Source organism: Colossoma macropomum, unplaced genomic scaffold (assembly GCF_904425465.1).
Source record: "Colossoma macropomum unplaced genomic scaffold, Colossoma_macropomum, whole genome shotgun sequence".
Lineage (NCBI taxonomy): Eukaryota > Metazoa > Chordata > Actinopteri > Characiformes > Serrasalmidae > Colossoma > Colossoma macropomum.
In genome coordinates, this window is record NW_023494796.1 from 26,132,534 (window position 1) to 26,159,949 (window position 27,416).

The 27,416-nt window shown below is 39.6% G+C and overlaps 1 protein-coding gene across 1 annotated transcript in view; it reads left to right on the top strand.

The window, feature by feature from the left end:
- Positions 1–5,879: 5,879 nt before the first annotated feature.
- LOC118816675 (receptor-type tyrosine-protein phosphatase delta-like) overlaps positions 5,880–27,416 on the top strand; it is a 701,473-nt gene continuing 679,936 nt past the window's right edge. Inside the window, exons 1-3 of the mRNA XM_036583195.1 lie at positions 5,880–6,009; positions 6,121–6,218; positions 6,318–6,353. The gene's annotated coding sequence lies outside the window, so the exon portion shown is untranslated. The remainder of the gene's footprint in view (positions 6,010–6,120; positions 6,219–6,317; positions 6,354–27,416) is intronic.

Sequence of the window (27,416 nt, forward strand, 5' to 3'; positions counted from 1 at the left end):
TATGAACTAACAGAATTCTCGCCAAGTGAAATAATATGTAAATCCTTTTGTCCTATAATCCATGTGAAATCAGATGGGAGCCAGCGAGAGGCAGAACTTGAGCCTCTGATCCGCTGATTTAGCTCGAAGATGAAAGAGAGAGATGAGCAGAAAGAAAAGAGGTATGGAGGAAACTCATTTGAACACTATGATGTCTGCTAACTTGCTTCTAGATGTTAATGCAGTGTCATCTTTGCTCGATCAGGAGGAGAAGGAAACGTTTGTTAAATGTGTGTCATTGCATTCGGGTTGGAATGACCAGACATTGCATGTTTTCAGGGATGGTTCCGTATTTCATCTCCTCATCCTATTCTCTGATTTGTGTCCTGTATTTCAGATAAGGACACATTTTCATTGCTGGAACATTGCACAGAATTTGCATTGTGCACGTGATAAAGGCAGGTGGTCGAGGTGAGCAACCAAAAGGTAGCAGGTTTAAATCCCAGGACTGACTGGTTATGCCCTTTGGCAGGGCACATAACCCCTACCCGCTCTGGGACATGCTGCTCTATAGTCCGTTATTTAGGCCAAAGTAATGCAGGCCATTCTTTTCATACATTAGTAATTTACCAGTATGTTTTCAATATATTGAACAGCTTTCTGCAGACACAGTACAATATGGACAATATGGATATTGTGTATCCATACTCTGCAGCCCTAATATTACAACATATAATAAAATGTAAAAGGTATTTATATTTGTATGACCATGGAAATTTCTGGTTATTCTTCACGCCAGCCACATAGGACTAAGGAGATGGGACTCAAAAATCAGTGGCCAAACTTTACAAGGTGCTGCTGTGTCTGTAGAGAATCAGTTCAATGTGAAGAATCCGGAAACAATCCTGTTTCACTCCATCCTATTCCAGACTGAGATTGCCATTTCCAGCTTTGTGGCCAGTTCTCACTGTGGATCTCATGATAACTGGAATTGAAATTATAACAGGACAAGTTATATAAGGCTTTGACCCTGAGATGGGGACGGTGCTTTTTGGTGGGGTTATTAATGTTTAATTGCTGTGGCTTAATTTATGTTGGTGCATTTGGGTCATACAGACTCTGTGAGCTACATGTCATGTCGTGGTGTAAAACTCAATGATAATCATACACTGATACAATCTCAACAGTAAACATTAGCAATGCTAAAATGTTTATTTTAGCATATTTTAGCATATTTTTAATATTCTAGTAAAATTAGTAAAATTCTAGCAAATTTTCATATTACCTCATTCCCAAAACCAGTATAATTTCCCACTGAGCTGTGCTGATTCTGTTGAGTAGCTGTTTAATACAGCAAAGCCAGCATGTGGTTGAAGCAGTTGGTTGGCATGCTGATTATCAGAGGTTTCGCGACTGGGTCAGGAAAGCCCTGTGATATCTGCATGACTCAAACTCCTACCTTTTAGTTTCCTTTGGCTCTGCAGAATGGTTTAATTTTTTACTTGGTCACACTGGATCATTTTGTAGATCACCCGTAATACAAATTGAGTTGGAACTGTGATCCATTTAAGTAAATGACCAACAATATACTGGTAATTATTAGTAAACTATAAATACTATAAACTGTACAATAGTTTTTGTCAAGTTATCTGCCTTGAGATTCGATCACCACTTTTGTAATATGATAATATAAATTTCAAATAATATTTATTATAATACATCAGACATTTTCAATGTTGTACTCTATCATTTCGTCTTTCTGGACACGTATAACATTTATTTTTATGTACAGCTTCGTAGTGTCCTAACAATTATGTGAAACATGTCAAGTTGCACATAGCTAACATATTAACCCTTGTGTTATGTACAGGATAAAATGAGACGCGCATTAGACGGAAATTGGAGCTGAATTAGTGTAGGTTCTGCTCTTTTGTCCTGTTTTCAGTGCAGTCTTACTTTTTTGTTATTTTTTGAACCACTACTGATACAATACTGATGAAAAATGCTTGACCAAGAGTTTTATGAATGTGAAAATGGTTAAAAAATGCATCAAGATAGTGTTTAATGTTGATATTCCATCAGAAATGACAATGCAGTAACCTCCCCTCTCTATCACCAATCATAGCAGATTTTGCATCAGAACCAACTGCAAAACCAAAGTCCTGGTTTTTCAAAGGCGCATAATAACTATTAACCACAAATTTTGTTTCTTTTGCAAATAATTGAATAAATAATGAAAATATATGCTAGCTATTTTAAAAGGAAAGGGTATAATCATCCTGGTCATGTAGATGCCATGGGTCAATATGACCCAGGAATAGTACATCCATTATTAAGAAGCACTATTTTATCAGGTTATATATACAATATAGTTACTGTCATATCAAAATCTAATTTTTTCAAAACGCAATCTAGAATACAGCAGATTTCTTGCTTAATCAGCTGATTAGTTGGTGTCCTATATTATTGTTTGTTTTTGTGCAGTGTTAGAGTAAATGGTGCAGGTAAAAGACCTCCTACCCCCAGTGGACAAGGTTAACCTTGGTCCACACACCCTTATCCTTCATATACACTCACAACTCACATACACACACACACACACACACACACACACAGTGTCCTCGGCCCTGTCTCACTTAAGAAGGACGGGTGGACCCTGCACATTGACTATTCTTTCTGCCCGACCTTTGGCTAAATGTGACATGGTTGAGAATGAATGAGTTATCGATATACTGCTGCTTCTCTCCTTGAAACCTCCTTCCACCCCAGCTAGTGCTGGTTTCAGTGGGATCTACCAAAGGCTTTCTGGTTGCGTGTATGTTGATATCACCAAATTAATTCCACATTTGTCATTATTACTTATTGCAAGAAAAAATAAAGCCGCACTTTGTCTTCAAGGTCTAGTAATCTAGATTAGCTTTTGCTAAGTGAATGAATACAAATGTAAAGCTGAATTAGCTTTTTTTAAAAAAAGAACATGGCTGACTGACTGAATGAATGAATGAATATCACAATGCAGTCTTAAAAACAATGTTCTTCACCATGTATTCTAAAATATGTTGTCAGTTTAAAGTGTGCTCTTAAGCAGCTTTACTTACCACCTCATTAAAAATAGCTTTAGAGCTCCTGTATCACTCTCATTGTTCTAGAGAAATGCTGACCTAGATCTTTCCTCATGTTGATATCTCAATGAATGTTGAGTGTATGCATCTTTCTAAATGACTTAAAACTGTTTTTGGGCCTTTTTTCTGTACCATCTTTCAAGTTTCCAAATGCCTTTAATCTTCCAAAATGCTAATTATTTTCTGGTTCTGCCAACACCTGATCCAATTAACTAAGGGCTCAATTATCATCTGCATTTTTTTTTTTTTTTGCAGGTGCTTTTCTGAACATGATCCAATCATAGGAAGGAGCAGATTTGGATCCTGAATATGAAGAGAAAACCTGTGCAAGGTTGTTCCAGTCTAGTCCTCAGGGACCCATAGCCAGTTCATCTTTTGGTTTTGTTCCAGCTCCAAAAACACCTGAGCCGGGTAATCAGAGCTCTACAGCGTTTTGTTATCTGGGTCAAAGTGAGTTGGGACTGAGACTAGTCAAGGATCTTTAAGAAGCTAATTTAGCAGTTCTTTAAAAGACATGCAAAGTCAGATAAATGTGGTAAATAACAATGCAGTGAAATTAGATTATTGTTGTTGTATATTCTAGCAGACCATGACTAATATTGGGCAAGAAAAGACAGTTCACCCAACACGTCAATGTTGCTAATTGTCCTGTTGGAGAAACAGTTTGCCTAAAAATGCTAACGTTGCTTATATTGAAGGAATACTTCACCTTCAGAGTTGCTAATAATGAAGGAGAGCTAGTGGGGCCAGCTGGAGATTGTTCTAGGCTCATTAAAGAGTTTTAGAGTTACAATGACCTACATTTTATGATGGGCCAGTGCATTAGGATTAAGATGACTGATTGGATATGTGAACGTGTTTAAGTACTGAGATTTTTAAAGATGGACTGGGGTGTGTATCTGAATTTTGAAATGTGTGCTTTAGGGGTGGGCTCTACGCTAATACGGTTTTGTTATCGGGATAAATTATGACACAGCAGTAACAAGGAGCTGATTGGATGTTATCACATTATGCCATTGGCTTATTGACTTCTAAAAAATCTTTTTACATAGTTTTTATAGCCTTTTTAAACCTCACAACTCCGCTGGTACATTTTGTCTATTACGAACCTCAGAAGAAATAAACACAGGGTGATTCAAAAAGATTAATCTGATTTCAAAGTGCCATATTTTTACAACCTAGGAACCAATCACATACCAATTGAAAGTGGGGGTCATAGAGTTTCTGACTGTCAGTAATGCAGTGAACCTCTAGCAGCTCAGACTATTCGTTGCTGGTACCAACAGTTCCAAGAAAAAGGTCACGTTTTTTGGGGGTATGTTAAGGATTCTGTTTATGTGCCACTCCCAACAACACTGGATGATCTCTGAAATCACACTGAAAGAGCTGTGAGTACGGCGAAACCCGAAATGCTCCATTGAGTATGGGATGAATTTGACTATCATCCTGATGTTCGTACAGCTGGAGGAGGTTCATATTGAGCATCATAAACTTTATGCTCACTTAAACCATTTACAGCTTACTGCATTGTTCTGTAATGAATTACAAGTGAAAAAAAATCATCTTGAAATCGGATGAATCTTTTTGAATCACCCTCTATTTAGAATCCGTTTAGTGTGTTCTTGCTCTCAGTGCTTTTGCATGTTTGAGAAGTGGGACAACGTGATCTCCAAGGTGGCACAACCTTCTCGGGGGTGACCGTCGTTGGGAGGCCACAAGTTCAGTCCTCAAAACGTTGGTGATGTTGCTGTTTTAGCTATATATATCAGGGACATTGACAAGAGCGTTACCATTGCGAGAACGTCGCCATGTGCCAGTCCTACAAAGACATGACTCGGGTTAACACGGTCGCGGTCTTAATGAGTGCTTATGCACTTCTGAAATATTTTAAATATGTTAGCACAGAAGTCCAGAGAGGCTATAAGGTAGTTATAACTTTCTAGACTGTTATCTTGACATAACGAGTTAACTGTCTTGTGATCTCAAGACAACTTTTGTTATCTCGAGATAATAAGATACCTAACTCGTTATTTCAAGATAATTAACTTTTTATCTCAAGATCACAATCCACAAAGTTATAGCAACAGCTTATGGCCTCTCCGGACTTCCATACGTTAGCGTGGCGGGTGCTAACGTAGATGTCAGACGCCACAAGTTGCTCACACCTTCTCTCGCCTCCTGTTTGGAGGACGGAAATCCGGACTACACAGCACTTTACAGAGAAACTTTTCCGTCGATGTTTGTCCAGCAGCAGCGCGCTGTAAATCTACCTAACCGGATCGATTTCAAATCGGCAAACGGATCGATCCATCGATCAGATAAACACTGTCACGCGCTAATCACTGATGGCAAAAAAAAAGCGAGACCCCGCTCCGTCCCCTTTCTTTCCATCTTTCTCGTTCACTCGCTTTCCTCTCTCTGTCTTGCTTTTGCTTCTCTCTCTCTCACTCTCTCTCTCTCTCTCAACGGCCATCAAGCGGCTCGTGACGGAACTGCAGGTGCGCACGCGCTCGCACGAGACAGCGAGCTAGCGCGCGTGTATGTGTGGAAGCGTCCTCAGAACGCGCGCGCGCTCTCGCGTTCTGTGGCTCTTCCGCGCTCAGTACACAGTCTCGCGCTCGCCTCGGCGGCTGAGAAAACAGTCAGAAAAAGAAAAAGAAAAACGGCAGAGAGTTTAACAGCGACGCCGAGCTCTCTGCTTCTCTCTCCCTCTCTCTCTCTCTCTCTCTGTCTCTCTCTCCCCCTCTCTCTCTCTCTCTCTCTCCCTCTCTCTCTCTCTCTCTCTCTCTCCACTTTTCCTCATCTCTCCGTCTCGGCTCGCTTCGCTTCCGTCGGCTCGAGCGACCAAACCGGAGCAGGTAGCTCGCGCGTGTGTCTGCCTTCCTCGTGCGCGACCGTTATTTTTTTGGTGAGGGGCGTGTGTGTGTGTGTGTGTGTGGGGAGGTGGGGGACACCCCGAGGTGACCAGCCTGTGTGATGATGATGGTGTGTGTGTGTGTGTGTGTGTGTGTGTTCGCAGTGTGTTTGGACTAAGAGAGCAGAGCTGCTCGTGGCTGGAGTGAGGAAAGAGGACACACTCCTCTGGATTTCCCGCCGATTTGCTTTCCTCGCGCTTGGGTAAGTCCTGGGGTGATTTTTTCCTGTTTGTAAATCCGTGTTTATCTGTTTCTGTTGTCTTACACATCTTTTTCTCTTGTTTTTGTTTTTAAATTCCAGTCATCGTGGTTCTCCTGCTTTCTGTCCGGATCTGTTGTAAGTACCGTGTTTTCTGTGATTATTTTGGCTGAGTTGTGCTGCTTCGTTAATCATCGCAGTGCTGGTACTTTTATTCGGCCGTTGTGGAAACTGGTAGCTGGGAATGAATGGAAGGAGTGACGGTTAAATGTGGTTCGGAATGGAACGTTGAGCGCGTTTAAAGAAGCCCGCGAGCTCTGCTGCTGCTTGAGGGTCGGTGGAGGAGCGCGAGCCGATAGATGGTCCGGGCAGAGGAGCTCGTGCTGCTGATGAGGAAGATAAAGACTGTGTAGTTTAAACGAGTGACGAGAGAGAGAGACTGATATATGACTGTGTAATAGAAAGTTGATCACTTGCATACATTATATATATATATATATATATATATATATATATATATATATATACACATATATTACAATAGAGAATATATATGCAATTGCTTGTTTTGTCTTTGTTTACCTGTGTTTGTGTGAAGTAGGAAATATTCAATATTCTCTTTTTTGCTGGGGTTTGCTTCTGTCTGTTGTGTGTGTGTGTGTGTGTGTGTGTGTGTGTGTGTGTGTGTGTGTGTGTGTGTGTATGTGTATGGGGGGGTATGTGTGTAGAGTGTGTGAACCATTAGAGTGTTTAGTTTAGCTACTTTTCTGAATGTTTGTGGTCATTCTGACCAGCCTGTTGAGGAAAAGGATGCAGAGTTATTGACCTCATGCCACAGCTGGTTGTAGGATGTGTGTGTGTGTGTGTGTGTGTGTGTGTGTGTGTGTGGACACTAAATTGTTTTGCTTCAAACTTGAGACTCCACGGTCCCCGTGTGGCCTGACACACACACGCACACACACACACACACACACACACACACACAGACACACATGTTCATGACCAAGTTTCTAAGTTTATATTGATGTTTTTTGGCTTGTTCTTTGATGTGGCTAAACCTCAGTGTTTGTACGTATTACATACACACTTGTAGAAAAAAAGGTACTAAATTGTCACTGGGGTGGGAGGGGTACGTCTTCGGTACCTTGGGAACGTAATCGCACTATAATACTCTTTTTTTTTTGAAGATTTTTCAGAGTTGTCTTTGGCTTTTTATTTTTCTATTTTATATATTTTAGAATATGGAAAAAAAAATACCTTTGCTGTACTGTACTGTACCTTTAACCCATATTTAAGGTACACATTTGTACTTTAAGACCACTGTTGTACCTTTTAGGGTACATTTACATTGTTTATACCAGGGTGAACAAACAGTGTACCTGCACAGGTCTCCTTTTATTCTGGCAGAGTAATTATTTTTATGTACAGTGGGAACTTACATGCATATACGCATATAAACACATGCACAAGTGCTCATGGACTTACTCAGAAACACACACACTCACAGTTGCACACATATACATGCACGTACATACATGTTTTCTCCCTCAACACATGCACCAGTGGCGGCTTGTGATCGTGTCAAGCACTATAACGGACAAAATAGGCAAAGTGGGTATGAGGACATTGAGGCCCATCAAATATAGAGACAGACAAAGGAAATGAGTGAATTGTGAATGAGTTCCGATTACGAGTTTAGTTTTGATTCCATTTGTCTTTGTTTTGACGTAGTTTTTTCCATGTTATTTCTGTAACACAGCGCTTAATTGCTTGGACGAGCTGCCACTGTTGTGCACGCAATACACACATAACCACACACATACAGGATGGTGCGGTGTGTAGTGTTGTTCACTGTGTGTGTTGATTGACAGGTGTTCATGAGGGATGTTTTCTAAGCTCAAGCAGGTAGTGTTGATGACGCTGTTGGTATGTAAACAGGTTTTAAAGCAGATGAAATATCCAGTGCTCACACTTGCAAATCTCTCTGTCTGGACACACACACACACACACACTCACACACACACACACACATACACATTGTTCTGCATATCAAAAAGTTACACACTGCGCTGAAATCTATGTGTTGTACTGAACACTGCAAAGATGTGATTGTATGCATTCGTACATTAATTTTTGCTGCTGCTGGTTTCCTCATGTAAAACATAGTTAATAACTTCATTACTTATTTGTGATTTTTAATGTATTTATTTATTTAGATATATTTAATAATGTGTTTATGTATTGTTTCCATGTATTCTTGTTGTGGCTTTATGCAGTACTGCACGGCATGAACCATGAATGGCTGCGTGAATTTGGGAGGTCACTTTCTCTCCTTTTTTCAGTGTAATAAGCTCAGAAAGAAGAGGTGAGATCTTGAAAAAGATGATACGAGGCCAGGGAATGAGGTTTTAAATTAGCTAATTTGTATATTGGAGTGTAACATGGAATTATACAGTTGTTACAGCTGAGGTTAAAGTGGTGACTCAGGAAAAGCAAATCATGGAAGAAGTGACCAATTTGCTTTGATGAGTACAAGTGTAAATGTACTTGAGAAAAGCTGCTGGTTCTACTCGGACACAGATACAGACTGTCTGGAAATCCAGACACTGTCTGTAATGCAATGGCAGTGCTGCGTGGTGAAGTGAAGTCTGCACTGTACATGAGAAATGTTCAGAATCACAATCGAAATCATTTTAGTTGACAAGTATTTGTTTTGAATTGGTGCCACTGTGTGTGTGTGTGTGTGTATATGTGTGTGTGCGTGTCTATACACTCACCGAACACTACACTAATACTGACTAGGGCCCACTTTTACTCTGAAAACAGCCCCAATTCTTTGTGTCATAGATTCCACAAGATGTTGGAATGAGATTCTGGTCCATGCTGATATGATTGCATCATGCAGTTCCTGCAGATTTTTCAGGTGCACTTTTATGCTGGTCCTGTTCTACCATGTCCTATGTTCGTGTTCTTTTGGATTCAGATCCAGAAACTGGGAAGGCCACTGAAGAACACTGAACTCATTGTCATGTTCATGAAACCAGTTTGAGACACTTTTGCTTTGTGTCGTAATGCATTATCATGCTACAAATAGCCATTAGAAGATTTGTAAATTGTGGCCATGAAGGGTTGAACCCATAGTCATAGAAGGGCCAGCAGCAATAGTCAAATAGGCTGTGGCATTCAAGCAATGATTGATTGGTATGAACAGGCCCAAAGTGTGCCAAGATAACATTCCCCACAGCAATATGCCTCATCCACCAATCTGGACTGTTGACACAAGGCAGTTTGGGTCCATGGATTCATGCTGTTGGTGCTAAATTCTGACCCTGCCATCTGTGTGCTTCAGCAGAATCGAAATTCATCAGACCAGGCTACGTTTTTATAGCCTTCAGCTGTCCAGTTTTGGTGAGTTTGCGCCCGCTGCAGCATCAGCTTTGTGCTCTTGGCCATCTCAGTATTCTGCTGTTGTAGCCCATCCACCTCAAGGTTTGAGGGGTTGTGCATTCTAAGATGCTTGTCTGCTCACCACAGTTGTACAAAGTCTCATTTGTGCTGAGTTACTGTAGCCTTTCCGTCAGCTGGAGCCAGTCCGGCCATTCTCTGTTCACTTGCTTATCAACAAGGTGTTTCTGTTTGAAGAAACTTTGCTCACTGGATGTTTTGTTACTGCACCATTCGGAGGAAATTCTAGAGCCTGTTGTGCATGAAAATGCCAGCAGATCAGCCGTTATAGAAACACTCAATACTCTGGCATCAATAATCATACCACAGTCAAAATCACTGAGATCACATTTTTCCCCATTCTCATGGATGATGTGAATTACCTGAAGCTGCTGTCTCTTCATGATATGCATTGTGGTGCTGCTGCATGATTGGCTGATTAAACAATTGCATGAATGAGTAGGTGTACCGGTGTTCCTAATAAAGTGCTTGGTGTGTGTATATATATATATATATATATATATATATATCGGGAGTCGGGATGTCTGCTGGACAGAAGGAAGTAGCTGGAAGACAGATGATGAAAAAGATTGAAAAGAGGAAGAGAGAAAGATAGGTCATATAGAGAAAAGAGAAAGAGAGAAAAGGGAGAAGTGGAAGAGAAAGAAAGAAAGACAGATGAAGAATGGTTAGAAAGCAGAGAAGGAGATGGACTGAGAGTTGTCCCAGGAGTCTGTTGCCTCTGAGAGTCCGTTCACTTTCCGGGAAGTAATGATTCTCAAATGTGTCTGTCACAAAGAGTGCGTGCGTGTGTGTGTGTGTGTGTGTGTGTGTGTGTGTGTGTGTGTGTGAATGAACTCCCACAGGCGGAAAAAGAGCAGAAGTAATTCTGGCTTTGATGGGTTTGATGCTTTTGGGCGAGTGGAGGGGTGATCCTTATATGTGTGAATATAAGTATAAGAGTCAGGAGTGTGTGTGTTTGTGTGTTTGGTGTTTGTGTGTAGAGGCGAGTGTAAGTCAGTATATGTACGTGAGGGTAAGAAGAATTTATGAGGATTAAATGTGGGCAGTGTGGCAAAAACTGTAACATTATGATGCTCAAAGTATTTTGTTTTTATACAGTTTGGTCAGTTGGAACAGACAACAAAGCCCCAGTAGTGCCACATCCATTAAAAATTAAGAGTGACAGGATCTGGATAGACTTTATCCAGATTCCATTCACTGTCACTATCGTGACCAGATCAGATCCAGTTTTACTCTCCTGCATAAAAGGCACATCAACACATACATTATTTCTCTTTTACTTCAGGTAACCTATTTAAACCATCGCTTCTCACCTTTTACTACCTGTTAACTGTTAGCCACTTTCATTGGCCCACAGTGCGAGAAGGCACTTAAAGACACGTTTCCTTGTTTATCCTCTCACTTTGTAGTCAGCGCTTGGGGGACACGTTTCTGCTTGTGTAACTGTATGTAGATGTAGCAAATGCATTCCAGTTTCACTTGTGTTGGACTACGAGCAATTCAGTGCTAATCCAGTCACAATTTTTGGGCTAACTTTTATTACCCTGTTTTTAACCCCAGTCTTCCAGACACAACACATGTCCAGTACTTTCTATTAGACACAGTTGCACTATAACATTATTTGCTCTCTGATGGGCCAAACGAGCATTTTAAATTCTTTAACAGAATCAGTAGCCTATTTAAATAATATGAATTAGATTATGTGCTACAAATGGGTTATTTAGCTAAAAGAGTCATGCTTAATTATGCTGCGTCATTTTGGTTCAGGTGTTGCAGCAACATTCAGCACAGAACTCACATTATTTACTTCATAAAATTACAACACGTTGAGTGCGTTTACATGCAACAGTCAGATTTTGTCAGTAATCCAATCAATGTGTTCATATGCGCTTGAGTAATCTCTGGGTCTACCTGAGTCAGGCAGTAATCAGATTTCTGCTTTACAACCAGCCAATAAACTCATAGAAGACGACACGACGTAAACGTAACATAAACTCAACCTTCATGCCGCGTCTTTTAAAAAAACATGGCGCCACCTCACCTGAAAATATGAATATACATCATCTAGAAAATTAAGAATATTTAGAAGTCCCTCATTTCGTCAAGCATGTAGTTGGTTTCAGCGTCGTTCCAAAAGTGTTTTGCTGTCAACGTCTTATTTCCGGTCTGTTTTCGCACATGCACTGAGAAATCTGATTACTGAGCTAAAATCCAGCTCTCTTTATCAGATTTCTTAATCGGATTTCTAGATCAGAATATACTGTTTACATGACTATTTGAATATTCAGATAACTGCAGAAATCCGATTATGATCGGATTATTGAGTGCATGTAAACGCACTCATTGATTTCTATTGTGCACCCCTAACTACTGTGTAAACAGTCTCTGTGAGTACAATGATCTGATTCAGTTTCACATACTGCACTCTACCAAATTGACCAGAGGCAGTTATGCTCTCTTTGTAATAAAACGTGCAGTTTTTCAGGGCTCTTTAGGTATTGAAAATATCCACAGTGTGCTCAGAAAAGCATATTGTGGCGTAATTTTTCACAATATGGTAATATGTCATCATATTGTCCACCTCTTGTGTGTGTCTGGGTTGGGGTGGGAGTGGAGGTTACAGTGCTTTCTAAACTGCTTTGTTTCTCCACTGAAACCTAAAAACTGTCTTTATTGGCAGTCTATGTGTGTACCTGCCATCATTCACTCTTATATAGGCTTTAAGGGAGAGTGTGTGTGCAGTGTTAGTCATCGCAGGCTTTTAGTGAGTGGGAGTGAACCTGGAGTGCAGACAGCCGGTACAAGAAAGCTTTAAATTTACACAGATCAGGTGTGTGTGTGTGTGTGTGTGTGTATGTGTGTGTGTGTGTGTGTGTGTCCCATTGGAATTCTCTTTTCCTCTTTTTTTTCTTTCTTTTTTCTTTTTTTTTGATGTATTCTCTCCTTCCTTAATTATCCATCTCATATCTCAAGTGCAGCCTGGCGCCTCCAAAACCGCTCTCATTATATCTACACTACACACATACATATAGTCTCTCACTGTGTTCTCTCTCTCTCTCTCATGGGGGTTCTATCTCTCTCTGTCTCTTTCTTTTTCCCCCTCTCTCACTCTCTCCTCCTCTGTCTCTCCTTTCTGTCTCTTTCCACGTTGTTTCTCTCACCCCTTTCTTTCTTTCTTTCTTTCTCCTCTCTCTCTCTCTCTCTCTCTGTCTCCCCCTCTCTCTCTCACTCACTCTCTCTCTCGCTCTCTCTCTCTTTCTCTCTCTCTCTCTCTCTCTCTCTCTCTCTCTGACATAACTAGGCCAGGGGAAACTGATAGTTCTGGACTTTAGCTACAAAACACACATTAACGGTTGTTTTGCCTTAAAGAAACTGTCCAGTTAATGAGCAGCTTTTACCTCAGTTGTTTACACTATCCGTCCAGTCCCATAATACCTTTCTGCTGATGCACTCTGCATTTTGCATTTTGCTTTGCTCAACAACTGCATCATCGTGAAGTGTGGATTGCTGGTGATGTAATTGTATGATACACCGTTGTTCAACAGTTTGGAATCACTCGTCAGGTTAACCTGTTAATGTCCGTATCTGAAGATTTAGATTTCCTGTGCTCCACATGTTCTCTGACCTTTGTTACCCTCCTTTACGCTTATCCAATTTTAAATATGTTACCTTTCAGATTTTATTTTTTTATATGGAATAAAATATGACTGAATATTACTTTTATTTTACTTTCATTCTAGATATTAATTTTATTCATATTTGATGTTGATATAAACTTCAGACTGGAGGTAACTGTTTTCTATAGCTTCATATGACTAAGCATTAATTTTATTACAGCTTCATTCTCAGTATTAATTTTATTATGATTAAGATTATTATGTTAATTTGATCAGTTTATCATGTTATTGATTCTCAATGTTATCTGGCTTATATGGCAGCTCTGTTTATCATTAATAGGCTCTGAATTGCCTCAGCTTCTTAATTTTAATTAAAAGCTTCTTTTAACATGTATATGTAGCTTAAATCAGTTTCACATGATTGATAAAGGCAATTCCAGGCTTTTGAACAATGTGTACAAGCAGCAACACACATGCAGTTTTCACTTTACCTTTTTTTCTTTCATTCATGTAATCAGACTCTTACGTAACACTTTCTGTTTCAGTCTGTTTATAGTGTTCCTGTGCCATCGTCTTTCTTCATTGCTGTGCTATAATACCCATTATCGCTATAGGGGTGGTGGAATCCCACTGGCAAACACGAACAAACATACACTCAGACACACACAGTTTTTCAGTGAAAGCACACTGACAGTTAATTAGAGACACCTGGTGCTATGGCTTTCACATATGAATTCATCTTCAACAAAATCTCTCTCTCTCTCTCGTTCTCTCTCTCTCTCTATCCATCTTTTGCACTTTGCTGGCAAAAAAAGTGCCTTCTTTATTTATTCACCTTCTTCCTTCTACGGCTGTCGCCGGTGCATCTTTTTCTGCTGATGTAGACAGTGCACTGTTACTCATCAGAGAGTGTGTGAGAGAGAGAGAGAGAGAGAAAGAGAGAGAGAGATATGATTAAAAGTAAAGATTGCAGCGCATATTTTTAGGAGAAAAGCCAGAATTTATGTTTTCAGCGAAATATGTGTTCACCTGTTATAAATGAAATCATGTCCTGAGCCAGTGTAATATAATGATCTGTGAGCATTACATTAAGGGTAATAACGATTTCAGTACAGAATCAAAAAATCTAATCTAATACAGTGTATTGAAATTTTACTATTGCCAATATGCCACTCAGTCTCGCCTGAGGGAGTTCTCTCATTTACCGTGTTTTGTAGAAACCAGTATAAATAATCAAAACTAGTCATCTAGTGCATCCTACCTCTTGAAAAACTTCCATTTATCTGATCTATTGAGAACACTGAGAATCGAATCTCGACAAAAGAATCGAAAATCATATAAAATTTGAAAATACCGAGATCAGCAAATACTCAAACCACCCATCTAGAACCAGCAACCATGCCACAAGTCACTTAGGCTACGTTTACACAGCGGGTAAAAGTGGCCCAAATCCGATCTTTTTCCTCAAATGTGACACAGATGTGTATCTGTGTGGCAGTGTGAACAGCAATCTGACATTTTCAATTCCGATTTGAGACGCTTTCATATGTGGTACTGAAATCCGATACTTATCCGATCTGCAGCAATGCGAACAGCCAGTCTGAACAGCCAGATCGGAATTCATGTGACTTTGACGTCAGTACAACTCGACATTCGTCATAATTTCGCGCTGCTGAGACTCAAATATTTATTCTGATGTTTCTGTACCAAAACATTAGAAGAGATTCATCAAACCGCTCCGTGTTCGAAGAGGTTTCCAACTAAACGGCCGAACTTGGCCAGAGGAGACCGAGGCTGCAGCGTCAGAGAACAGTTTAAAGAATCCGAGGACACGAACTAAAGAAGTGGCCGAATAATGAGCCCTTTTTACGGCCAACTCAAACACATTGTGGGTGATGAGTCCAGCAGTCAACCACTGGAACTTTATACTCGCTCCTGTGATGCTGGCGAAGACGAAACCGACGCGACTGGCATTCGCTGGCCGTCATGACTGTTCACCTCTGGACGAGCCGCCACGTGAAACACTGTTCTTTTGCGCATGCGGGTCGGTTTAGGGGCTGATCTGTTCAGACTAATGTCACATACAGATCTCATTTAAAAGATAATGTGAACAGCCAAACAAAAAAATCAGATTTGGTGAGAAAATCAGATTTGGGCCACTTTTACCTGCTGTGTAAACTGTGTAGCCTTAGACCACATTTTTTTCACCATTCTGTTGTTTGATGTGAACATTAACTGCTGCCACATGATTAACTGATTGGATAATTGCATGACTGAGCAGGTGCACAGGTGTGCCCAATAAAGTGGCCAGTGAGAAAGAGAGAGAGATTGCTACTAGAACAGTAGACTTCCATGTTGGCCCATTTTGCATGAAGTGTGTAAAACTGGATGCTAATTAGCAGCTAGTAGCCGCCAGATAGCATGGTGTCATTTACCCTCTAAATTGGTAACTTATAGCGGCTGGATTCCATTTTTTTACTAGCAACATTAGCATTTTTGCTAATTTTGCTATTGCTTCAAATGGTTACATTAGTCTGATTAATAAAGACACAAAGACGCAAATAGAGATTCAACAGCGATTGCTCTTCATCTGTAATCAAAAAACTCTTCACACTATTTTTAGCAATGGATAGAAGCAAGTCAGCATCAGATATCATGGCATAATTTACATAATGCTAATTAGTGGCAAGCAGATTCCACTCATTGTTAACAATGTTAGTGTTTTGGCTGAGCTATTCTTTTCAGTGCTTACATTAGTGTCATGGAGTGTGTGTGTGTGTGTGTGTGTGTGTGTGTGTGTGTGTGTGTGTGTGTACAGGGGAACTCTTAACACTGAAGGAATAGCCCAACAACATTATTAACAATAAATAGAAGGTTCTATCCCTCAGACAGCTTGACATAATTTGCATAGACTCATTTGTGGCAACTAGATTCCATTCGATTTTTGCAACATTAGCATTTGTACTGAGCTAATTATTTCAGGCTCTCCATTAGTACCGTTGTGTGTACAAGGCACAAGCATTCATGCTAGCATTGTTATTAATGAATGGAAGCTACTGTCCAACAGACAGTGTGAATGTCATTTGCTAATTGGTAGCAACTAGATTCCATTCATTGCCAGCATCATTAGCATCTGTGACAGAGCAATTGTTGTAAATGCGTGCATTTATTTTATTAAAGAAAACATAAAAACGCAATGTAGTGTTAACTGCGGTGTTTAGTGGTCTTGTAAACATGCCAAAAACATGCCATGGCAGATTTTGTTGAGTAGTATAACAGTGTCATGTAACCATTGCCGTTAGTCGTTATGACAGATGCCATGACGTTTGATGTCATGACAGCTAATGTCACATGCCAATTTGTGCTATGACCTCTAATAAGTAGTCATAACATTAAACTTTTTGACATTTGCCATTACAATTACCGGTAATGATGCTGTTATATTACTGCGCATGAATTGCCATTACAACAGCATATGACATCTGATGTTTATGGCATGGTAATGTCAGTGTTAAGTAGCAGGGTTCAGGTAAAGTGTTACCAAGATTGGACAGATAGTAGGGGAGAACAGGGGTTGGTTGGCACAGTTTTCACCATTTCCTTATATGCAAAGTTTACCAAACAGGCTATTGTTCTATCGTTACAGGCTTGACATCGTAATGATTGCAGAACCCTTTTTGGTGCTTTGTAGATCCATATAGAACACCTTCTCCATCAATCTGAAGAACCGTTTCACCATGCAAACAACACTTTAATCATGCAAATGGTTAGTGTTCATGGTTCTATATAGAACCATTGTCTTTACTAAAGAACCCTTTAAGAATAATCTGTTTAAGAGTGGTGTAGGCTGCTAAGTATGGTATCAGACTCAGTATTAGCGAATACTAAAAATATGTACTCTTACTTTTCAGTCTAAAGAAAATAGTATTGATGCATTACTAATATGTATTGTAAAAAAATGTAAATGAGTATTTCTTTAAATATGTTTTGATTGAACATGTACACAATACCATTTTGTAATTCAGAAACTTAATTTTATGGATTTAAAGATTGAGATCACTGGCGTGGGACTTGAATAAAAGTGCTATTTTGACATAAAATATGCGTCAGAAATTATATTAGCTCATTACATTTTGCAGCAATTTTGTATGTGAAAATGTGTTATTACAGTAATGATATATTTTCTATGTATAATGCTGAAAATCTGTTTCCAGGATCTATAAAAAGTGCCCGTACTTGCAGGAATACCCGTGTGAAGGCACGTGTAATTCTTTGCTGTGGGTGTTGATTAGAAAACAGACGTTCAGTGTGAAACATGACCCACACCCTACCTCACCCTGTCGTTAATTTCTGTCCCTCCTCCAGCCCTCCATCTCGTCACATCTCTCTCTCTCTCCCTCCCTCTTCCCCTCCCCCTCCCTCTCCATCATAAATCTGTCGTTTATTAAGTAGTTAAGTGAGTGAATCGGCACAGCAGCAGTGACATCAGCGCCATTACTGCTGATTCATACGACAGTTCAGAGGGAAATGGGTGCAGAGGTGCAGAGGAGGTGTGAGTGTATTTATTAAGTAAGGCTAGTAGGGATTCACATTCTTTAATTAATCAAGTTGTTTTTTGTTTTAATTTTGTTTTTTTGTGAAAGAGTGAGGAGAGCAGAATTTAAACAGGGTGGAAATATTCAGAGAAATTAAATTTCAATTAAATTAAGTGAGAAATTATTCTACAGAGGCCACATTTCTCTGTGTAACGGCTGTAGGAGAGAATTTTTAAAGGATTTATTTGGTGAAAAATCTAATTTACCCAGTTTTCTCCTCGTGTATGCTGGGCATACACCACACACACACATAAACATTATCTAAGCCGCTCATTCTTCTGGGTCGCAGGGTGGGGCTGGAGCCTATCAGAGGCGGGAAACACCCAGGACAGGTCGCCAGTCCATCGCAGGGCAGCATACACTACATGACTCTTAAAATCTTAACAGATTTAGAAAATGGAGAGCATCACACTTAACTCCCATCTTTAACAGAATTTTATTTTCTGTTATTTCCTGTTATTTAGTTATTTCTTTTTAAATTACTTAATTGGCATGAGGACACGCACACCAATAAAGTAATAAAAAAGACATGCTGTTCATAAGATAGTCATAAAACAATAAAACCCAATAATGTAATAACTTGCCCAAGAATGTAATGCGACGTCTTCACTGATGTAGTAGTAAGATTTTTACTGATATTATAATGCCTTATTACATTATTGGGAATTTATTACATTTTCATTTATTACATTGACCATACATAATACCTTATTACATTATTGTGAAGAACAGAGTTGGTTGTCTTGTGTTCCAGTCAAATTTGACTGATTTACTGTTTTTATCTATCATAATTATAATTTCTTTATCTAAAATTCATAGTTCTATTACTTATCCAGACTAGGTAAGTTACAGTTGTGACCAGAGCCAGTCCTACAAGAAGTCTTAAGAATGGAGGCTCTCTTAAAAGGGGGATAAACTCTTTGCTCTTAAAGGTATAACCAGAATCCACTTTATAAAAGAATTAGAGCAAAAATGATCAACTTTCTTGTTTCTTGTGTCTTCAACACATTTCCAAGAATGTAATTAGATAATGTATATGGTCTGCCTGAAAATATAATGAATTCTCAATAATGTATGGTATAACTCTGCTTTGGGAGCCACAACATTTTATGTCCATTTGTTTAGGTAACGTTTTACCATCTTGGCTGTAAACATGTCTCAGTATGTGCTAATGCCCTAGTGTTGGCTAAAAAATATACACGAAAAGACAAACTAACTTTGCGCTGCTTTAAGCTTTAGCTCACTTATATCTGTTTCTCTTATGTCTCTGACTGTAAACTTTTTCTCAAAATTGGAATAGTTTCTTGCTAAAAGTCTCTCAACATTCGACTTTTTACGAGGCTGAAGTCAGCTTGTCATATGGCAGCTTCTTGTTTGAATTGTCCCGTTCCACCTTAAATGGTGCCTGAGGTGCCAGAATGTAGCTGCTGCACCATTTAAGGTGGAACGGGACAATTAGAACGAGAATCTGACTTCAGCCTTGCGACTTTTAAGTGTTTGACACTTTCTTGCTGCAGATTAAACATATTAGGAAACCAGCTGGAGTGATTATAAATTCAAAGAAGTCAATTCTTCTCCAAATTATCCATGTTCGTCTTAAATCTTCCTCTTTGCTTAGCTGCTAGCTAGACGAGACTTTTCTGCGCTGCAATGGTCTGCATGCCAACTTTCAGGGTTAAAGGGTAAATTAGCAGTTTAAACTGTGTTAGAACGACCAGCAGAGCTTTATTTTACTGCAAAGAAGGATTATTTTATTTTTACCTATAAATCCAATTCTGCTGTGGAGCCGCAACCGGACAGTAGAGGAGCAGCATGTTGCCGACCCCTGGTAGAATGTTTTCGGTACAGTATAACATTATTGATAAACATACTATAACATTGTCAGTTAAAACATTGTATTACATTACTGGGGAAGTTGAGTTCAAATGTTACTGGAGCTCCAGCGAGGTAACAGGTAAATTTCCATAATTTCACAGCATCTTTCTAAACTCATTAGGTAGCTCAGTTCGCTTGGTGGAGAATGCCAACTGCTAATGTCTGTTACATTAGCTAACAAATTCCCACATTGGCTCGCATTGCACTGAGTGGTGGGGGAGACAGAGGACCATCCTCCCTATCCAGACAGACAGGGGTTGAACTTGTGATGTCCTGACAACAGGGGCAGTATTTAGACAGTTGTACCACTCAGGAGCCCCAAAGGATTTCCCAAAGTTTGTGCAAGAATTTTCTGTCCGATGTTTTATTGGCTATGAGTGAATGTCTCTCTCTCTCTCGCTCTCTCTGTTCAGGAGCGTTGCAGTTTGTAATGTTGTGGCTGGTTTCTCTACAATCTAGTGTGTGATCTGAGATGAAACGCTCGTCTCTCACTCTCTCTCTCCCTCGCTCATGGTCCTCTTTTTTTCTCCCAAGCTCCCTCGATCCTCTACATGATTGACTGGAGATTCACTCAAGCATTCTCACATCTGACCAGTTCCCTCTCTTTCTTTCTTTTTGTCTTCTCTCTCTCTCACTTTTCCTCTCTCTCTCTCCTTTCTCTTTTCCTTTCTCTCCCTTTCGTTTTCTCTTTTCTCTCTCTCTGTCCTTCCATGTACCATTTCTGTCTCCCTATATCTCCCTGGAATGTCTCACTCACTCTTTCTATCTCTCTCCCTCTTTCTGTTTCTCTCTCTCCTTTTCCTTCTGTTTCTGTCCTTCTCTGTCATTTGTCTCTTTCTTTGTGTCACTTGTCACTTCCTTCCTTCTCTCTGTTACTTTTCTCCTCTTTCTATCTCTCCTCATTCTCTCACTTTCCTTTCTCTCTCTCTCTCTCTCTCTCTTTTTCTTTCTGTATCATTTCAGTCTCTCTGTCTATATTTCCCTCCCCTGTTCTCTCTCTCCTTCCTTCTATAATTTTTCTCTCACTCTCTCTCTCTCTCTCTCTCTCTCTCTCTCTTTCTCTGTCTCTCTCTCTCTCTCTATATATTTTCTCCCAACTTCGACTAACAGCTCAAGTACAGGATGAGCGAGTGCTTCACTCACAGTGCCCGCGGTCAGGATGTGGATGTGTAGTGGGGGTGTGGGGGGTATGTTAATTAGAGCCATATGCTGATCTGATGGATGATGTTGTTTGTATTTTTGGCTCTATGAATGAGATCAGTCTGATCCCAGAGTTTCGACTCAGTCCTGTGCTCCAAATTCTCACCGTGGAACACACTTCCTTCCCCTTACAGTTCTGTCTTTCTCTCTCTCAATCTCTTTCTGTTTCTCTCTCTATCTCTCACTGTCTGCTTCTTTTCTCTCTTTCTTTCTCTCTCTCCCCTGCGAATCTGCAGGAGAAAACAAGCTACACACATGCATTGTTCAGTCATGGAGGAATAACGAGGGATGAGGGAGATGGAAAGGTAGAGTCAGGGCAAATGGAGAGAGAGAGAGAGAGAGAGAGAGAGAGTTTGGCTTCTTATCCTTCTGGTACATGTCTTTTCTCTGGCGACAAGAACAAGAGAAATCAATTAAGGAGCAGGATGTCACTGCACATAGAACAACAGTGGAGAGATAGAGGCAGAGAGAGAGGCAAAGAGATGAAGAAAAAGAGAGAGAGAGAGCAGCTTGGTCTAACTGTGAGAAGCACCATCTGTTGTACTGGTCTCCCAGAGAGAGAGAGAGAGAGAGAGAGAGCAGGAGAAAGAAAGAAAGGTAGAGAGAGCCTGAGGAGGTGAGAAAGTGACAGGAGTGGTGTGTGTGAATAGAGAGCATTGCAAAGGCACGAAAGAGAAATGGATGATGAAGAAAAAAATGCAAAAAAGATATAGCAAGATCTCTTCTCTCACCTCTGAGGCTCAGAGGAGATATTGCTAATTAAACCCTGCAGCTACAAAGTTTCTCTCTCTCTCTCTCTCTCTCTCTGTCTCTTTTTTGGCAGGTCTTTGGGTTTGCCTGTTTCTCTCTAATATCAGCTCTTTGAAGAAGAAGCACTTCAGTCATGCCACATTTTTTTGTATTAAAAGGCTAATGGAGTTATATCATGGGAAAATCTTTTTTTTAAGGGTTGGCTGTAGTTTATATATATGTTGACATTTCAAAATGTAGCGCTTTCACTCTGGTCCATATTTACAGCTTAATTTTCATTACTGGAAAGCTAAAAAGCAGCTCAGTTTGAAATTATTGTGGTTGTAATGTCAGAACCTTGAAAATATTTGTATATCACCACACTTTCAGGTTCACTTGTTCAGTGGCCTTTTTGTCATTGTTATGCAAACAATGAAACAACGTGGCATTTCCAAGATCAAAGAACAGTTATTAAAAGACGACAGCGGTTTAGTCCTGACCAGTTCCCCTTGAAGGGATGTGGAGTGTTGTTACTGCAGTCGGTAGCAGAGTTATTGAGGAGGAAGATGTGGGAAAATAATTAAACATTGTGCTGTTCCTGTCTGTTGGGAAGCAAACAAATCACTGTAGGCTTTCAAAGCATCCATACACTCTCAGAAAAAAAGGTATAAAACATGAAATTTGGGAAACATAATTGTACCATAAGCCACTGAAATTAAATTTTCGATGTTGTATTGACTCCACACACCCCATCTTGTCTTCAGGCTTTTAATTGTATTGTTCTGTTTTAAAACATTAGGTTATGGAAAGGTACAAATATGTACTTTTCCATGTAGAAAAACATATTTAAGGTACACAATTAGACCTCAAAACCACTGTTGTACCTTTAAGGAAACATTTACATAGTTTGTACCTTGATAAATAAAAATTGTACCTGCACAGTAACTTTATTTCTAACAGTGTACATCCAGAAAGAGTGGCTTAAATCCCAAACTTGGAAATTTCATTTTTCAGCTTGGACTACTTTATGAACAGGGAACAATATAGGACAGCCAGTTACAACAGTGCTCACTTACATATATCAGTCTTAAAGGCACAGCAACACAAACAGCCTTCATAATTCCAAAGGATAAAGAGATGTTTCAAAACGGATTATCACTTTTTTTGGTACATAAAACCATGCAAGTGGTATATGTGGACTTCAAGAAATGAAATGCAAGAAAAATTAATTTATGTCCTTCAAAATTTCTTAGTGGTTGAGGTGTAAACAAAGTAATTCGAAGTGGTCGGATTTGAAATGAAATGCAGTGTTAGAGAAGTGTAGAGAAACTTGCAGAATCAGATTTCTTTACAGTGGTGGTGATAAGAAACAGGGTCACAATGTCTGACACAAATATAGCCATTTTATTTGCTATCAGAAAGCACCAGTGAACCTACATGTGTTTCTTGTTTCTTGAGCTTTTATATGTATGTAATGCTGATAATGGTAAAATAGTAAAAATAGTGGTAAATCAGAAAAAAAGGTTTTCTTTAGGTGCTATTTTTCCTTAAAATGCCATTGATGTATCTCACTCTCTCTCTCTCTCTCTCTCTCTCTCTCTCTCTCTCTCTTTCTCTCTGTATATGTTTTTGGCCAATACCTTATCGCAAAGCTGTGTCTCAAGGCATCAGGTAATGTGAGAGAGGTTTTAGAGGCATTCAATTTATTGGATGTCTGGTTCCTTTCACCACAGCAGTGAATTTCACATCAGACCTCTCTGAATGAGTCCCTACATCTTAGTGATCGAATTAAACAGAATTTTAGAAAAAATTGGTGGAATTCCACTTTAAGTGCTGTTCGGTTTGGCTGATACTGAACATGAGACACACATACAACTGCGTGTGGGGGGAGTAAACGACGAAATCGTGTTGTCTGTGAGCCATCCTTTGCTAATGAGGGAGGAAAGGACAGGCTTCATTTCTAGGAAGCGCAGTGAAAGCAGCGGCATGTAGCGCCTCTGGGTTTTGGGGAGTCAAGAGGTCACATGTAGTGCTGCGTTTACTGCCACGTAGCTCCAGGAAAGCACTTGGTCACTGTCTCCATCGAGAGAAACATGGACACGCATACTTGGCCAGCGCACCCATTCACCCATGCACATAAATTCATAGCACAAGCTGATAAAAAGTTATTCTTTGTGTTTTCACTGAAAAGGGCCCATGCTAATTTGTAAAGTAGGTTTGCAGACTTTTATTTTCCAACAAAAATCATTAAAGACAGACCAGAAAGAGAAATAAAAATAGTTAAATTCCTCATTCTCCTCACTACAATAAAGTCCTACCTATCTATCTATCTATCTGTCTGTCCGTCCGTCCATCCAACCGAACCAACCAACCAACATATTATCTTTATAGCTGGCACCAAATGTATTATAGAAGTCTTAAGATGTGGAGAAAGAGAAAGAAAGACTTTTGTAACCTGCAGTCAAATGTATGGTAGTTTTAAAGTGCTCTTTCTATTTTATCTCACCAGAGTTTGCTTACGGTCAGTACATCATATGTATTGTATTAATTTGCCGCCTTTTCATCCCCTTTATACTTCTGTTCTTATTCGTCGTGAGCTTCATGACTGCAAAGTTTGTATGAACTCATCTACTGTCAGTTTAGCCTAGCAACCAGTGTAGATTTCTGTAAGAGATTGTCACTCTGAAGTAATCTAGTGTAATATCACTCAGTAAGGAACCTGCACCTAACTGTGAGGTTTTGAGGTTTTATATGAGTTTGTTCATAACTGTTTTGTGGAGATTTATTGGAGAGACTATGATTCTTTAGTAGCCCAGAGTAAACTGCCTCAGCAGAATGTCTATATCTATCTGTTATTTGATGCTTTGTCTGGGAGTGTTGGGATTCTTCAGTTGTCTAAACTACCTCAATAAAACCTGCCCTTAACTGTGTTTTGGATTTTTGTCTTGTTGACTTGTGGAGTCGTTGTAGAAGTTATTGAGAATAAACTAAACAGAGTCCTCTATATTGGAGGAGATGGTTAGGTTTATTTCAAAATGTCTTCATACAGAGTCACCGTTTTGTTCACTTTCCTGAACAGAGAGTGGGAACAGACAATGATTATAGAGATTATATGTTATCACCCTCAACTGGCCCAAAGAATCTTCCCTAAGTATCAAGATTATGTACCAGTGATTAAAAAACCATAGGAAAAGTACAGAACATTCTAAGATGACCTAAGAGGATCAGGCCCTTAGAGCCAGAATGACTATTTTGGTAGACAGAATAAGCACATCATCCCTGTTCAAAGAAAACCATGTATTTCCATTTTTGTTGATTTTTATTTTTCTACATCATTTTAACACACCAGCTGTCTTTTATGTTGTAGGAAAAATTTATGATGCATGGACCAATAGAAATGCTCCCGAATCACTTGTTAGTTAGTTACTGTTTTGGAGATACTTGTTTTTTGTTGGACAGTGACCACATGAGTAGTTGTTGGAAAAGAGAGATTGTAATGCTACAGTAGCCTAGAGTACACTGTCTAAGTAGAAGCCTACCACTAGCTGTGTTTTGGAGTTTTATTTGGAGAGATTGTGATTCTGTAGTAGTCTAAAGTCTCGAAGTGGGTGGATTAAAGCAGAAACGTAAATGTGCAGAACAGTCAGCCTCCATGACCAGGACTAGGAAACACTGCTCTAGAGAACACTACCTCAGTAGAGAACCTGGCCTTACTGTGTTTTGGGTTTTGTGGTTGAAGGATCTTGTATCTCGTCCCATCAGGAGTGCACACACTGTGGATTGCATATCCTACACCATAGTACCACAGCTGCTGGTGTTGATCAGGTGTTCAAACGCAGCCTGGCTTTTCCTTTGGCTCTGTTTTCTTAATTTCCTGTCACTCCACTTGAGATGGAGCTTTTAAGCAGTGAATGCAGTGAATACAAAATCGCTGCTTTTAAGTTTGTGGTTTTTTCTGTGTAAATAACAGTGCAGGGTGTCTGATATGTGAGCTGTTTTTCACTTGAACGGGCAGACAGCAGTTGGTTTTGCATGCGTATGTGTGTATGTGTGGGGCGGGGGAAGACGAGTGAACGCCATCTGGTGTGATGGAGAAGAGAAAGAGGAAGGCTCAGGTAATCTCAGCCACGATTAGTAACAAAGCGTTAATTAATGTCAGAGGAACCAGACCAGGTAATGACATTAGTGTGAATTAGCTTTGATTACAAATGCCTACATGCAGGAGAATGTACACACACACACACACACACACACACACACACACACACACACACACAATAAAGTAGCCATAATGGTGCACAGCTTGTGGTATGACGCACGCATATATACACACACATATACAGCATCTACACACACACAGTCTATAGACAGATACACACAGACACATAGTGACTAGAAATGTCTTTTAGTTAGACACACACACACACACACACACACACACACACATACACACCACACACACACAGAAGAAACTGTCATGCTGTGGTAAATATATTCACACAAACATACTAGACTTGATTTGACTTATAATAGGATTGTAGCCAATAGTTTCTCTATTCTGTTTGTGGTTATCAGTCATTCTGGGTGATTTAAATGTCCCAAAATGCATTGTGCACAACCTTGAGAAGCACCAAATATATAATATATAATATCTTGTTATATATTTTGCTGTCTGTTTTCATTTAACAAGTTTTCTTTTAATGTGTAACTGTGTAACATTAGTCCATGTCCTGAATCAGCCCTGGTATATTGTCTGGCTTTTGAACGTTCTACAGCAGTAAGAGGTAGATCTTTTTTCCATGCTTCTTAAATGGGTAAAGCTGTGCTACAGCCTTGCACACGGAATTGTTTCCTGCATGAAACATGAACAAAGTTTTAAAAATTTTACATTCTAACAAAAAAAAAGCACCACACAGCTTCAGTATCAATAGCCTTTAGGCTAATTCACATGGTCTTAAGTTTTATTATTCTAACAAGAAGTGACTTATAGGCTATAAATATATTTATTAAACCTATAGCAATACCTATACTAAGAACAAAGTTAACTTCTGACAGAGAACAATGTTTCTGACCACAAAGCATGAATCATTTTCTGATTTTATCTACAACCCCATTTCCAAAAAAGTTGGGATGCTGTGCAGAATGTAAATAAAAACAGAGTGCAAATCAAGTAAACCATATTTTTAAAGGAAAATAGTTTAAATACAACATATCAAATGTTGAAACTGAGAAGTTTTATTGTCATTTGGAATTTGATGCCAATGACACGTTCCAGAAAAGTTGTGACGGGGGCATGTTTACCACTGTGTTTCATCACCTCTTCTTTTAACACTGTGTAAGCATTTGGGAACTGAGGAGACACTGCTGTAGTTTTGAAAGTGAAATATTTTCCTGTTGTTGCTTGATATTGGATTTCAGCGACAGTTCGGGGTCTCCTTTGTCGTATTTTTCATTTCGTAACTCTCTAAAGGTTTTCATGGGGTGACAGGTCTGGACTGCAGGCAGGCCAGTTTAGCACCCGGACTCTTTTACTACGGAGCCATGCTGTTGTAATACGTGTAGAATGTGGTTTGGTATTGTCTTGCTGAAATAATCAAGGCCTTCCCTGAAAAAGACGTTGTCTTCCTCCTCATCTTTACTTCTGAAAGACTCAGCCTCTCTGAGATGCTCTTTTTTTACCCAGTCATGTTACTGACCTGTTGCCAATAATATATGCC